This window comes from Gigantopelta aegis, chromosome 11, assembly GCF_016097555.1.
Source record: "Gigantopelta aegis isolate Gae_Host chromosome 11, Gae_host_genome, whole genome shotgun sequence".
In the NCBI taxonomy this organism is placed as follows: domain Eukaryota; kingdom Metazoa; phylum Mollusca; class Gastropoda; order Neomphalida; family Peltospiridae; genus Gigantopelta; species Gigantopelta aegis.
The window spans coordinates 25,958,114-25,968,606 of NC_054709.1; positions in this window are offsets into that span (position 1 = coordinate 25,958,114).

The following is a 10,493-nucleotide window of genomic DNA, read 5'->3' on the forward strand; positions in this document are numbered from 1 at the left end:
TTATACACAGAGCAGAAATAAAATTATTTACCAGTCCGGACGGACAGCGATCCCTGGAAGCCTTCCCATCTTTCTCCCCGATATCTCTAAAACCCTAGCTATTTATTCAAAACTCTCAGAGACAGCGAATATCGCCTGGGGACACAAGGTGGTACCTCACGTATCATCTGAATTTCCACAGCGACCAAGACGGCATATCTTTCTCTTAGATCGCCAGACTCAATGACGCCAAGTCGCCAAATCACGGTTGTAAAAACCGCACTCGCGGAGGTATTACGTAACTACTGGCCACATGGCTCCGCCCCATGGCTGGGCGTGTATTAGAAGTACAGCTCGACGACCGTCGCGCAAAGGTATGACGCAACAAGTTGCCCACCTGGGCTAAGTGCATTTGGAACTGCACACGGCCTTCTAAAACAATTAATATCGCCACAGGCGAAAAGAAATTAAGAGCATGTACCGTCACACTGAAAAAATAATACGTCGTAGTGCTTAAAAATCAGGGTATGTTACTCTAACGACTCCACTAGAATACATTGGTTTATTAATCATCGACTACTGGATGTCAAACTCTAATAATACGTTTGACACGCAGTCTTCGGAGGAAACACAGTACATATCATTTATTTCCATTAGCAGCATTGTATCTTTAATAACTCGTTTAGTTCTACGTTTCTACTTAACCCGTTAAGACAATATCCAATTCAGTTACATGGAACAGACTTGCGCGAACGAAGAAGGAAGGAAATGTTTTATTTAAAGGTACATTCCTGAGTTTGCTGCATTGTAAGATGTTCCCGACTAATAAAATATTTCTACTATTAAACTTACATATTAAATATATTTTCTGGTTTAGAATATCAGTGTCTGTATATTCAATGTGTTTCTGGTCGTCTTAATATTTGTAAGAAGCCCAAACTGGATTTTGTCTTCAAATAATTTCGTACGTACGAAAACATAGTTTTTAGGAAATAAAATGAAATTTAACCTAGTACAAATATTATAACTGTCAGAAACACGTTTAATATACAGCCACTAATATTTTATGCATTAAAATATATTTGATATGTAATTACAATCGTTAAAAAGTCTCTGTTTGTCGATAACATCTTAAAAATTGCAGCAAGCTCAGGAATGTCCCTTTAAATTTCATTTTATTTCCTAAAAAAAAGATTTCGCACGCACAAAATTATTTGAAAACAAAATCCAGTTTGGCCTTCTTACAAATATTAAGACGACCAGAAACACAGTGAATATACAGACACTGATATTCTAAACAAGAAAATATATTTAATATGTAAGTTTAATCGTAGAAATATTTTATTAGTCGGAAACACCTTACAATGCAGCAAACTCAGGAATGTCCCTTTAATAACTCGTTTAGTTCTACGTTTCTACATAACCCGTTAAGACAATATCGAATTCAGTTACATGGAACAGACTTGCGCGAACGAAGAAGGAAGGAAATGTTTTATTTAACGACGCACTCGACACATTTTATGTTACGGTTATGTGGCGTCGGACATATGGTTAAGGACCACACATATATTGAGAGAGGAAACCCGCTGTCGCCACTTCATGGGCTACTCTTTTCCATTAGCAACAAGGGATCTTTTATATGCACGATCACACAAACAGGGTAGTACATACCACGGCCTTTGATATACCAGTCTTGGTGCACTTGTTGGAACGAAAAATAGCACAATGGGCCCACCAACGGGAATCGATCCCAGAACGACCGCGCATCGAGCGAGCGCTGTACCACTGGGCTACGTCCCGACCCGTCTTCAGAGGAAATCCAGTACATATAATTTTGCTCCATGAGCAGCATTCGATCTTTAATAACTCATTTATTTCTAGGTTTTTACGTAACCCGTTAAGACAATATCCAATTCAGTTACATGGAATAGACTTGTGTGCGAACGAAACGATCACGCAATTTTCAGAGGGCATCTAGACATGTGTGCGGCGGGAGGGGAAGGCAGGGGGAGTCGAATCGTCTTTTGTTCTGTTTTACCGGCCTCGATGGTGTCGTGGTTAAGCCATCGGACATAAGTCTGGTAGGTACAGGGTTCGCAGCCCGGTACCGGCTTCCACCGATAGCGAGTTTTAACGACTCAATAGGTAGGCGTAAGACCGCTACGCCCTTCCCTCTCTGTCTATCTCAATCTCTCTCTCTCTCTCTCTCTCTCTCTCTCTCTCTCTCTCTCTCTCTCTCTCTCTCTCTCTCTCTCTCTCTCTCTCTCTCTCTCTCTCTCTAACAACTAACTGTCCTGGACAAACAGCCCAAAGAGCCGAGATATGTGCCCATGACAGCGTGCTTGAACCTTAATTGGATATAAGCACGAACATAAGTTGAAATGAAATACATTGTAATGTTCTTTTTATTTTTAATGTATACACCTGGAAAAAATAAAGTAAAGTTTGTTTTATTTAACGACGCCACTAGAGCACATTGATTTTTGTTTTATCTTATGATCGGCTATTGGACGTCAAACATATGGTCATTCTGACAATGTTTTTTTAGAGGAAACCCGCTGTCGCCACATAGGCTACTCTTTTACGACAGGCAGCAAGGGATCTTTTATTTGCGCTTCCCACAGGCAGGATAGCACAAACCATGGCCTTTGTTGAACCAGTTATGGATCATTGGTCGGTGCAAGTGGCTTACACCTACCCATTGAGCCTTGCGGAGCACTCACTCTCGGTTTGGAGTCGGTATCTGGATTAAAAATCTCATGCCTCGACTGGGATCCGAACCCAGTACCTACCAGCCTGTAGACCGATGGCCTAACCACGACGCCACCGAGGCCGGTATATACACCTGGACATTAATTAAGCATCATCTATTTTTAACCACGTGGCTTATACTTTGCAGGGGGCGAGACGTAGCCCAGTGGTACAGCGCTCGCTCAGTGCGCGGTCGGTGTGGGGTCGATCCCTGTCGGTGGGCCCATTGGGCTATTTCTTGTTCCAGCCAGTGCACCATGACTGGTATATCAAAGGCCGTCGTATGTACTGCCCTGTCTGTGGGGTTGTGCATATAAAAGATCCCTTGTTGCTAATCGAAAAGAGTAGCGCATGAAGTGGCGACAGCGGGTTTCCCTCTCAATATCTGTGTAGTGCTTAACCTTATGTCTGATGCCATATAACCGTAAATAAAATGTGTTGAGTGCGTCGTTAAATAAAGCATTTCTTTATTTATACTTTGCAAGTAACTGTGAACATTTCGTGAACACAAAACACAAACAGAAAGTAATGTTCTGTTGGTGCTGAGGATATTGGAAAAGACTGACAGCAGGTTACGTCAATATTTAATGTAGTTTAAGATAAAAGTCACAAACCTTAAATATGCATGAATAAATATGTGAATTGATCATCCATTAAAGGCTTTCGTAGGAGATACCGGTGGCACTATCTTCTACGCTTCTTCTAATCTGCATTGGTTAAATTGTAATCACAAGACAATATTTTGTTACGTCACTGTGTCTGTTTCAGCGCAATACCTATCCATAGTGACGCCACGCCACTGTCGTTCAGATAGTTAACGAGTCTACCGCTGCCAAATATAATGACATTCAACCCGTATTACTGACATTGTTTACAATTGTCGCAAATGAAAAGAATGATAATGGATGATAAAAAGAATACCCCCTCGTGTCTTGTGATATCATAATTTATCAGCATTCGTTGATAAAAGAATAAAAATCCCCGGTAAGCCTCAGATTTCATACTTTTATCAACACATGCTGATAAATTATGATATCACAAGACACTCAGGGAGTATCTTCTATCGATATTCCTGAGTTTGCTGAAATGTAAGATGTTTTCGACTAATAAAATATGTCTACGATTAAACTTACATGTTAAATATATTTTCTGGTTTAGAATATCAGTGTCTGTATATTTAATGTGTTTCTGGTCGTCTTAAAGCCCAAACTGGATTTTGTCTTCGAATAATTACAATGCAGCAAACTCAGGAATGTCCCTTTAATTAATTTCCAGGTGCATATTTTGCAAGGGAGCATGACTCGACCCTTCATTAGACCCTTCTTTAGACAATTCCCTTATACCCCACCCCCACTCCACACACACACACACACACACACCTTGCATAAACCTCTGCACACTCTCCTCCTAACTATGTTGTTAAATAAACATTCTTTCTTTCGTTCGTTTCGTTTTTTTATTTTCTCTCTTTTTCTACGACGTATCGAACTGGAAATTCTTTACAAATTCGTTAGATTTCCAGTAAAACATTTTGATACGAATCTCGATTTCCATTTAGCCACCTACTTGGTAGTGATACTGTTTAAAGATTCAATAGATTTTCTAACTGCGTGTTACCATCAAATAACTCTAAAACCAGAGATTTGAAACAAACAGCAAACTCTACAATTACAAGCTGGGAAAACAGTTATTCTGTTGATAGAGAACGCCCAATTTGTCCAAGCGATCTTAAATTACAGAATCAATTTGGTTTCCACAAAGACAGCCTATATTTATTTAGATTCGCCAAAGGCGATCCGGTTTCCACTTTGGATCCTGTTACGGTTCGAAATAAAAACATGGCCGCATTTGAAACAGAAGGGGAGACAATAGGCAATGCTATTGCCTGCTTCTGTTCGACTCTTCTTTGTTTGGGGTTTTGGGGTCCTTTCGCCGGCGATCAATAAATGAAGGTTACAGACGTAGAAAAAAGCCGGCCTCGGTTGTGTGGTGGTTAAACCATCGGACATAAGGCTGGTAGGTACGGGGTTCGCATCCCGGTACCGGCTCCCATGCAGATCAAGTTTTAGCGACGTAATGGGTAGGTGTAAGACCACTACAGCCTCTTCTCTCTCATTAACCACTAACAACTAACCCATTGTTCTGGACAGACAGCTCAAATAGCTGATGTGTATGCCCAGGACAGCATGCTTGAACGTTAACTGGACATAGGCTTTTAACTACAGCTGAGAAGTGAGCAGTTTACACATACTCAACAAAATTAACAAAGGACACGTAGACGTTTTGATAGTCCTCGGACATACTACATTAGCACCCCGTCAGTGGGCCTATGGGGTTATTTCTCGCTCCAGCCAGTGTATATCAAAGGCCGTGGTATGTGTTATCCTGCCTGTGGGATGGTGCATCTATATAAAAAAAAAAAGCATCCGTTGCTACTAATGATTTTTTTTTTAGCGGGTTTCCTCTCTAAGACTATATGTAAAATTTACCAAATGTTTGACATCCAATAGCCGGTGATTAATAAATCAATGTGCTCTAGTGGTGTCGTTAAACAAAACACATTTTTACTACTTTAGCACGTTTTGATCTCAGATGTCTTCTTGGCATTGTTTCAGTGAAATGTGACTCGTGATATACACACAAATCTTGTAAAGACATACGGGCTCCCATTTTTGTAGAGGGGTAAGCTGGTTTTGCTCGAATTAAATCAACATTACCGCTTAACAGCAAACGAATCACTACGTTTATTCAGGGCTTCTAGATTATGGTAGCCCCACTCCCATGGCTAGTGATATTCAATGTTGGGCTAGTAAAACACCACTATTGCCATGCCCGACGACAAGTGAATTTGGGGGGGGGGGGGGGGGGTCAAATGTTGCAGCTAAATCTATTTTGTAAATATGAATATACTGCCTCCATCCCACCCCCAACGTTAGTGTTTTTAAGCTCTATCTCCCTCTTTAGGTGACATATCTTATTATTACTATTATTTATAAAATTATATTAACTTAAAGGGGCATTCCCGAGTTTGCTGCATTGTAAGATGTTTCCGACTAATACAATATTTCTACGATTAAACTTACATATTAAATATATTTTCTTGTTTAGAATATCAGCGTCTGTATATTCTATGTGTTTCTGGTCCTCTCAATATTTGTAAGAAGCCCAAACTGGAGTTTGTCTTCAAATAATTTCGTACGTACGAAACAATCTTTTTTAGGATAGAAAATGAAATTGAACCTAGTACAAATATTACAACGACCAGAAACACGTTTAATATACAGCCACTAATATTGTATACTTGATATGTAGTTACAATCGGTAAAAAGTCTCTGTTAGTCGATAACATCTTAAACATTGCAGCAAACTCGGGAATATCCCTTTAAAGTATATTAGGGCTAGTGAATTTTTAATCGTGGCTAATAAATGTTTAAAATAACTGATCCTAACAAGTCTAGAAGGCTTGGCTTTTTACATGGATTAAAACTAATATTGCGGATAGAATGATGGAAGTACATGGTAAAAAAAAGGTATGATGTTCGCACATTTTTGCCCGAATATCTCGCATATACCTAATTTTAAGTTTTGCTCCAGCATTAGTGGGACAGTTTACAACCCATCCCCACCCTCCGCCCCACGCCTCTCCCCCGTTCCATACGCTTAAATGCACAGTTGTTGTTTCTTCGTGCATTTAAGAAAACTATTGCGAAATGTGTAATCGGCTATAGGATTTAAAACACTTAGGTTTGTGGCAATACTTGTCATTCTGTTCTCTGTAAATTGTTTAAATCATTAAGTTTAAAAACATGTCAGAACCACGGCGCCTTACAAAGGAAGAAGGTGTGGTTTTTAACCATATTAAAAGAACAATGCTAAAAATATCTACTGGTAAAACAGCCTATGCGTGGTGCAGTACCGAACACAGCACACGATCTAATACAAATCTTAAAATTGATTTTGAGAAAGAATATCTTGTGTCTAATATGTATCATTCTTTGTAAATGTTTGTTAAAGGGACATTCCTGGGTATGCTGCATTGTAAGATGTTTCCGAAAAATAAAATATTTCTACGATTAAACTTACATATTAAATATATTTTCTTGTTTAGAATATCAGTATCTGTATATTCAATGTGTTTCTGGTCGTCTTAATATTTGTAAGAAGCCCAAACTGGATGTTGTCTTCAAATAATTTCGTACGTACGAAAAAATTTAGGAAATAAAATGAAATTTAACCTAATAAAATATTAGAACGATCAGATACACGTTTAATATACACCCACTAATATTTTATGCAGAAAAATATATTTGATATGTAATTACAATCGTTAAAAAGTCTCTGTTAGCCGATAACATCTTAAAAATTGCAGCAAACAAATGTTCTCTTTGGCTGTATCGCGTTATTAGTTCGTTCTCGCTCTCTCTCTCTCTCTGTCTCTCTCTCTGTCTCTCTCTGTCTCTCTCTCTCTCTCTCTCTCTCTCTCTCTCTCTCTCTCTCTCTCCCTCCTCTCTCTCTCTCTCTCCCCCCCTCCCCCCCCCCCCCCCCCCCCCCCCCCCCCTCTCTCTCTCTCTATCTATCTGTCTTAAAGTATTTATCTTATCTATCTATCTACGCTAATCTTTGGAAATGATAGTCCGCTCACATCACCACAACGTGTTTGAACCATAAATACTAGGAAGTTGACAATGAAATTATCGCTCAGTAACCACCACCCAAAACCTCGTTCCTGGCCAGACAGTCCAAAAAACCCAGGTTAATTTCAAGAGCAGGCACTTGAATTATATTTACATATAAGCACTAAATTAATTCGAAATTAAACTGCAGCCGTACAGATCACCTGCTCGATTATTTCACACTCGATCAATAACAGACTTAAATACTACTTTGAGATCTTAACTCAGACATGGGGGCGGGAAGTATCCCACTGGTAAACATCAAAGGCCGTGGTATGTGTTATTCCGTCTGTTGGATGGTGCATATAAAATATCCCTTGCTACCAATGGAAAAAAAGAAGCAGGTTTCCTCTTTAAGACTATATGTCAAAATTACCAAATGTTTGACATTCAATAGCCGATTATTAAGAAACCAATGTGTTCTAGTGGTGTCGTTAAACAAAAGAAACTTTCTGTTTTAATCACATATATACTGAACAGCAAAACTAACGCAAATGTTAATTCTGTTTTCTTTAATTTATTTAAAATTATTCAATTTGTATGCCATAACATTTTTTGTCTATTGAAATTATCCTTGTTGAGTGATAATCTAAGGTCTCTTTTGTGAGTCTACTGAATTAATTGTATTAGATAAAAGGCCGGTAGGTACAGGGTTCGCAGCCCGGTACCGGCTCCCACCTAGAGCAAGCTTTAGTAAACTCAATGGGTAGGTGTAAGACCACTACACCCTCTTCTCTCACACTAACCACTAAAAACTAACAATTAACCCACTGTCATTGGACATAAGGCTGGTAGGTACAGGGTTCGCAGCCCGGTACCGGCTCCCACCCAGAGCAAGCGTTAACGAATCAATGGGTAGGTTGTAAGACCACTACAACCTCTTCTCTCTCACTGACCACTAAAAACTAACAATTAACCCACTGCACAGGGCCCCGTTCCACGAAGCGATCTTAGCACTAAGATCACCTTACTGCATAAGGTAGCTATGCACTTAAGGTGTTTAAGTAGTTTATTATTTGCCAAAAAAATATACATTTTATAGGCATACAAACATATTTACAATAGAATAATACATTGTACACATTGCGGGGAATGGTGAGGTCTACAGGATAGACCTATTAAAAGTTATCACAGTCGATAGTAAAATACAGTAATGAAATAAATACATAAATACAAACATACTCATAAATCAAGGTTGTCTGTTCTATATGTGGTAGCAGTTATCAAGTATTTACACAGTTTAATTAACTCTCTTGAGTTATCGGTGGACAGTAGTTGTGTTAATTTCAGAGTTGATGGTTTATTATAATAATAAGTTTTAATATATTTATCTCTTATAGTATAGTAGAACGGACAAACTAGAACAAAGTGATATTCGTCTTCTAGTACATTCATGTTGCAGAGATTACATATCCTATTGCTTCTATCGAGGTTGTAGACAAAAATTATTAACAATGAATTTGTATAGGAGACACTTTGGAGAATTATTAAATACAGCAAACAGCCTGAATAAATTGATCTGTCATTCTCTGCTTGAATAATGATAAAAATGTTCTGCTATTTTCTACATTTTGATTGTACCATATATGGCCAAAACCATTAGTGAGAAGGAGGTCTCGTACTTGACTAACCCAGTTGATGGCACGTGGTTTTCTTATGCACTCGTCATAGAGGGCGGTATAACACTCTTTTAATATACAGTTATTTGTATTCAACAACTTTATCCAATATTTTACAATTTGTATATTCCTACTGATATACAGAGGTGATCGGCCTAATTCATAATACACCATCATATTAGTAGTGCTCCGCTTCACGCCTAAAATACGTTTACAAAATTGCAAATGTAGAATCTCGTGGCTGTTTGCTTTGTTAAAACTCTACACTTCACACCCATAAGTTAGCATACTACTAATATATGTATCAAACAATGATAGTAAGGTTTCTGCATTTAAAAAAATAGTTACTAGTTTTAGCAAATAAAGCAGCCATAGCTTTTCTACCTTGGTTGCATATTACCTTCTGAGAGGTGTTAAATTTTCCATTATAATGAAGACAGACCCCCAGGTAGTTAAAACTATCGACAATTTCTAAAGTTTGTTCGTGATAGGTCCACTTTTCTTCAGGTTTCACATTTCCACCTTTCTGAATACTATGATTTTACTTTTATTAATATTTACTTTTAAATACCACTCAGTTGTGTATATATACAAAGTGTCTAACATACTCTGCAATTCATGTACACTTTCAGAGAACAATACTGTATCATCGGCGTACATTAGAAGACAGAGGTGAAGCATATTTAACTGGTATAGACACTCCGTGGTATTTAACAGTTCCATTTCTAAATTATTGACAAATAAAGAAAATAAAAATGGCGAGAGGGCTTCTCCCTGAATTAGACCAGATTTGTACCAGAACGATTCAGATATTTTCCCCTGATATTTAACACATGATTTGATCTGACCATACATTGATTTTACAACATTTACAAGCTTGCTATTTAATCCTAATTTATAAATTTTTAGCCATAATGCCTTATGTTCAACAGTATCAAATGCTTTACTATAGTCAATAAAGGCACAATATAGTCTTTTCTTATTGCCAAGCGTAAGAGTTATAAGGCTATGTAAAGCAAAAATAGCGTCAACTGTGCTGAAACCAGGCCTGAAGCCAAACTGGGCATCAGATATTATATTGTAGGTCGAACTCACATTCAGTAATCTATTGTTTAAAATTGAGGTAAACAATTTTGCTAAGTGGCTCATGAGTGTAATACCTCTATAATTGTTTACATCGTTTTTATCTCCCTTTTTAAATATGGGGATAATAGTGCCGTTGCACCAGTTCTCTGGAAAGATACCCGAATCTAAAATAACATTAAAAAGTTTACAGAGAATAGGTACCATTATATCTTTACATTCCGTGAAAAACTAATATAATATACCATCTATTCCGGGGCTTTTGTTATGTTTAACTTTACTTAACGCAAATAGGATCTCTTGTTCAGTAATTCGACTGTCTAATTCTTCATACAAGGCTTGATTATCTTGATCAGTGCAATCGTTCGTTCCTTGTGTATTATCGTCT